This window comes from Oryctolagus cuniculus, chromosome 7 (genome assembly GCF_051225735.1).
Source record: "Oryctolagus cuniculus isolate XC-2025 breed Fujian yellow rabbit chromosome 7, ASM5122573v1, whole genome shotgun sequence".
In the NCBI taxonomy this organism is placed as follows: domain Eukaryota; kingdom Metazoa; phylum Chordata; class Mammalia; order Lagomorpha; family Leporidae; genus Oryctolagus; species Oryctolagus cuniculus.
Window position 1 is genome coordinate 21,903,635 of NC_142873.1, and position 6,000 is coordinate 21,909,634.

Genomic DNA, 6,000 nt, shown 5'->3' on the forward strand with positions numbered 1-6,000 from the left:
GCTTGGAGAGTGATAGGAGATTCTCATCCTCGCTCGTTCACGCTCTCTGCCTTTCAAATAAATAGCCAGCACCGTCATTTAAGTGTCTTCTGCAAAAGCAGCGACTAGAAGATGACTTCCGGGAGAGCAGCGCTGTGCATTCACAGCTCGGGTGGTGCCGGAGCGCTGTAGGCTCGGACCCGGACCGTCCGTTCCAACCTCGTGTGCAGAGGCCACGTAGGAGGACTTGGGAAGGATGTGCTGTGCAGTTCAAGCACCAGGAAAAGGGCGCAGCTGTGGGACTGAAGGGGTCGCCTGCTGTCCTCTTGCCCTGTGGTCTTACAGTGAAAGGACAGTACCACGGGTACAAATCCTCAGCTTGCCAGCGTGCCTTGTTACCTTGGCAATGACTTCCAAATGACAAGGCTGACAGGTTTTGGTGTTTCTTTAAATATGTAGAACACCTAAACAGTGTGTTTATGACTGACAATTTAAAATTTTTTTTTTATTTTTTGATAGGCAGAGTGGACAGTGAGAGAGAGAGAGAAAGGTCTTCCTTTGGTTCACCCTCGAATGGCCGCTGCGGCCTGCGCGACAGGAGCCAGGTGCTTCTCCTGGTCTCCCATGGGGTGCAGGGCCCAAGCACTTGGGCCATCCTCCACTGCACTCCCTGGCCACAGCAGAGGGCTGGCCTGGAAGAGGGGCAACCGGGACAGAATCCGGCGCCCCGACCGGGACTAGAACCCGGTGTGCCGGCGCTGCAAGGCGGAGCATTAGCCTAGTGAGCTGCGGCACCGGCCCGACAATTTTTAAAATACATTATTATGAGAAAGACTTAAATGTTTTAAGCCACTATTTAGAAGCTGCTTATTTTAACCTGGAAAGCCAGAGCGACCTGGGGTGGGGGTTGGCAGGGGGAGACGAGAGAAGACGGAGATCCTTCCATCCCCAAGTGGCCACCACAGCCAGGCTGGACAAGGCAGAAGCCAGGGCCTGGAACTCCCTCCAGGTCTCCCACGTGGGTGCAGGAGCCGCCATCTGCTGCCTTCCTAGGCAAACTAGCAGGAAGCTGGATTGGAGGCAGAGCAGCGGGACTCGGGCCAGGGCTCTGGGGGAGAAGCGGGCACCCCGTGTTGGCGGCTTAGTTTCTTCTAAAATCTGAGTCTAACCGTGCTCGTGAGCACTTTCATCCAGGTTGCTAACTGCCCATGGGCGGAGCCAGCCCAGCATCTGGCAGAGTTGAAGAATTCTTTGCCAAGTGTCTGAGGAGATGCGGTTCACAGGCAGAAGGGAGTGGGCTGGCGTGGCTCCGTGGGGTCTGACTAGGCTGGGTGCCCCATCACCCCGGAGCAGCCCGGACAGCACTGACCTGCGCGGCCCTGCGCGTGCCTTTACGTGATCCACTAGAACGGAAGCCGCGTTCTTGCTGGGAGGTGTGGATGCTGCTTTTCCGCACGCAGGGACAGCAGTTCCCACAGCCCCTGCACCTGTAGCTCCGACCCTGCCTGGTTCTCCGACTTCGGTCCCCGTGGCTGCTGCCCCCTCTCCACACCGCAGAGGGCTCCGTAACCCTTCTCCTAAGGGGGCTCAGCGTTGGCCCAGCTCCACGCGCACATGTTCCTCCCTTTCTCCGCACCAGCCCGAGCTCCGGCCCGCCTGGCCCCGCCCCCCGACTGCTGCCAGCTGCACCTGCTCACTGCTCTCTCCCAGCGGATCTCACCCAACGTGCCGAGCCCTAGAGCCCAGGCCAGCCCCGCCGCCCGGAGGATTCGACCCTTTTCTCGTCCGAAGCTAAGCACTGCTAGGCCCGCACTCCTGGACACGCGCCCAAGCCAGAGGCAGGCACCGCCCGCCCGGGACTCCACCGCTGCCTTGGCTTCCCGTGCCAGTCCTGCTCCACGCGTGCCTGCCGCCCGCCGTCCCCTGTTCAAGCCGTGGTGCTGCTCCGGAGGTCACGTGTTCTGCCTAGGCGTCTTCCACCCCCAGCCCTCCCTGCGCCCCCCTGCCCTGCCGAGAGCCGGAGGCTGACCTTCTTGGGCTCTGGTTTCTGTGCGTTCGAGGTTCAGTGAGGCACTGGCAGGAGGCACAGAGCAGTGAGGGTGGCTCTGGTAGTTAAAGCGATTCCTCCTGCTTGTAACCAGTTCTCAGAAGACAAGAGCTTCCCCTGTGCTGGCCAGGGCTGGGCCAGGCTGCAGCCAGAAGCCACTCACTCCAGGTCTCCCGGGGGGCGGCAGGGACCCATGGCCAGAGCTCTGACAGAACGTGCGCTGTGACTGCCAGGCGGAACCCCGGCCCCGCGCTCGCTCCCGCTGCTCCAGCCCGTTCCCTCGCCGCCCCCGCCGCCCTCTCCAGCTTCAGCAAGAGCTGCCCCTCGCGCTCCGAGCTCCGCGGTGGCCGCTGGCCCTGCTCTGGCTAACCCTGGCCACGTCCGCCTCGGCATCCTTCAGAACCCAGGTGAGGGGGTGTTCCATCACCCCATGAGACCCCGGCTGAATCAGGGGAGGAGGATTTGTGAAACACTCTGGGCTCTGTAAATTAATACAATGCATCTTGTGTTATGTTACATGATGGAAACACCATTACAGCCAACAGGGAGAGAGCTAAAAACAAAGACATTTAGGCGTGAGGCTTGTCCTGAATACCGTGACGGTCGTGTGCAGTGTGCCGCTTTCTAACTGCTTCGTGACGACCGCACACACCCTCCTGCAGCCCCGCTCCGGGAGCGGCTGGGCTATATCTGCCAAAAGGAAGAAACTACCGTAGGTACCCACCGGCTCTTGCAGTTCGTCCCTCCCAGGATCCAGCCCAGGACACCGCATGACGCCTGCTCGGCAGGGCTCCCTGGTCTCCTCTGGTGTAGCACAGCTTCTCAGACACGCCTTGGTTTTCGTGATGCGGAAGGATTGGGATAGAGGGGCCGGCGCTGCGGTGTAGCGGGTTAAGCCACTGTGGCACCGGCATCCCATAGGGGCGCCGGTGCGTGTCCCGGCTGCTGCACTACCTGCTCCCTGCTAATGAGCCTGGGAAAGCAGCAGATGGCCCGAGTCCCTGGGCCCCTGGGCCTGCACGGGAGACCTAGAAGCAGCTCCTGGCTTCGGCCGCACAGCCCCGGCTGTTGCAGCCATCTAGGGAGTAAATCGGCAGGAGGAAGATCTCTATGTATCTCTACCTCTCTGCAACTGTTTCAAATAAATAAATCTTAAGAGATTAGACACTTTCATTATAATCCAGTTTTCCCATAAAATTTTTAGTACACGTGGGCATATTTGTAAAGGCTATTTTTTTAAAAAGCTGTATTTATTTTGAAAGAGTTAAGGAGAGACAGAGACCCCCCTCTGTCCACTGGTTCAGTCCCCAAATTGCTGCAGCCAGCTGCGAGCACTGGGCCATCTCCCCGTGCGCGTTCCAGGCCCTCAGCAGTGGGCCGGTCAGGACGTGAGTCGGCGCCATGAGCAGACGGCGGCTCAACCCGCTGTGCCAGTCAGTGCCGGCCCCATATAATGGCCGTTTTCTACACCGCCGTCCGCTACTTCTGCCTCCTGTTCCGCTTATCCCGGTAAAGCTTACACTTTCCTGCTTTCTCCGTCTACTAACTCGTGCTGGGTTGCAGAACACGTGACCTGCACGTTGGTGAAGGCGGGATTGTGTTGGAAGCCCTCGTGAGTGTTAAGACTTTCAACGGCCAAGCAGCCAAGGCAGGGGGTCCACTCGGCGCCTCGAGCAGGTCTAACAAAGCGTCCGCTCTTGGACCGCGCCGGGCGCCCGGGGTCGTGAGTGAGGTCTGCTCTCCGGGCTGCGGCAGCTGTTTGTGGCCTCCGGGGAGGGCTCTGTCCGGAAGTGATTCTCTGCGCAGCCCCACCGGGCACACGCGCTGACTGCTCCGCAGGCAGGCGCAGCGCGCCCCCGCGTCCAGGCCCCCTCCTGAGCCCCCCGCCTCTGTCGGGGGCTCCTCTGCCTGCGGTACTGCAGCAGGGCAGTGGTCTCGGGGCAGAGCTGCGACGAGTCAGGGCTCTCCTCGTCTCCCGATCCCTGCAGCCCCAGGTGAGAAGAGCCACGCATTTTTCTAGACGTCCCCCCGCCCCCATCCTGTTACTCCCTCTTGGCCAGAAGCAATGTGTTCCTTTTTCTCAATTCAGAAATCCTCCCTCCTCTCTCTCATCAAGTTCCATCGCCTTAAAGGCACTGTTATTTGTATTCCTTACATATCCTTTGGGAGATTTCCGAGTGCTCGTTTCTCGAGTTCTGTGGCATTTCTGAGTTTTCAGGTTTGTCTTGCGTGTCGCGTTCCCGAGCCCCCTCCGGTGTCGCTCGGCCTGGTGCCATGGTGCTCTTCACTTCCTTACAGCGACTCTGCCTGGGATCCGACTCGGGCCTCACGGCTGTTCATCTGATGGGAACGCTGGCTGGTCACCACCTAGACTCCCGTGACCAGAGCTGCAGTAGGCTTCTCTGATACAAGTCCGTGTCTTTGTGGGCATATACCGTAGTGCGTGGGACGGCCGGGTCCTTTGGCAGTTCTGTTTCTAGTTTAAGAAATCTCCAGGCACTGGCACTGTGGCGTAGTGGGTAAAGCCTGCGGCACTGGCATCCCACGTGGATGCTGGTTCAAGTCCTGGCTGCTCTACTTCCAATCCAGCTCCTTGTTAATGCACGTGGGAAAGCACCGAAGGATGGCCCTCGTGTGCGGGCCTCTGCACCCACGCGGCAGACCAGAAGCAGCTCTGGGCTCCTGAATGAGACTGGTGGCAGTGAACATCCTTGTCTTCTTCCAAAAATACTTCCAGCATTTTCCCACGCAGTATGACCCTGGCTGCTGGTCTGTCAGCTACAGGCTTTTTCAAATGTTGCGCTTCTATCTACATGTCAGTTGTTACATTTCTTTTTTAATCATGAAGGGATGTTGAATCTTTTTTTTTTAAAGATTTACTTTTTTATTTGAAAGAGTTCCACAGAGAGGGGAAGAGAGGCAGAGAGAGGACTTCCATCCTCTAGTTCTCTCCCCAGATGGCCACAATGGCCAGAGCTGCGCCAATCCGAAGTCAGGAGCTTCTTCCGGGCCTCCCACGTGGGTGCAGGAGCTCAAGGACCTGGGCCATCCTCCACTGCTTTCCCAGGCCACACAGAGAGCTGGATCAGAAGAGGAGCAGCCGGGACCGGTGCCCATATGGGACGTCGGCACTGCAGGCCAGGGTGTTACCCCGCTGCGCCATAGCACCGGGCTCAGGGATGCTGAATCTGATAAAATGCTTTCTCTTGCCTGTTTCTCAAGGAATTCCTGTTTATGTCCTGTTCTCAGCATCAGGAACCTTCTTCTATTTGTTTTGATGCATTTATTTTCATTTTATTTGGAAGAGATCTTCAATCTGCTGGGTCATTCCCAGGAACCAAAAACTCAATTCAGGTCTCCCCCACGGGAGGCAGGGGCCCCAAGACCTGACCCATTTTCTGCGGCCTCCAGGGTGAGCATTAGCAGGAAGCCGGACTGCAGCTGCGGGAGCAGCGTTGCAGACCAGGCACTCTGACAGGGATACCGGCATCCCAAGTGGCAACTTAGGTCTTGGGCCAGACACGCGCATCTTGAAGTTCTGTTGTTTTCAGATTATTTCTTCTTGATAAACCTTTTGTCATCAGGAAATGTCCCGTTTCATCATCCCTAGTACTATTCTTTGTTCAGAAATCTACTTTAATATAGCAGGGCCAGCGCTGTGGCGTAGAGGGTAAAGCCACCACTTGCGGTGCTGGCACCCCATATAGGCACCGGTTCGAGCCCCGGCTGCTCCAGTTCTGATCCAGCTCTCTGCTGTGGCCTGGGAAAGCAGTACAAGATGGGCCAAGTGCTTGGGCCCCTGCACCCACAAGAGAGACCTGGAAGAAGCTCCTGGCTTCGGATTGGCGCAGCTCTGGCCATTGCGGCCATCTGAAAAGTGAACCAGCAGATGGAGGACCTCTCCTCTAACTCTGCCTTTCAAATAAATAAATCTTTAAAAAGCAATCTGGAGTAGCTATATTATTTTTTAAAGA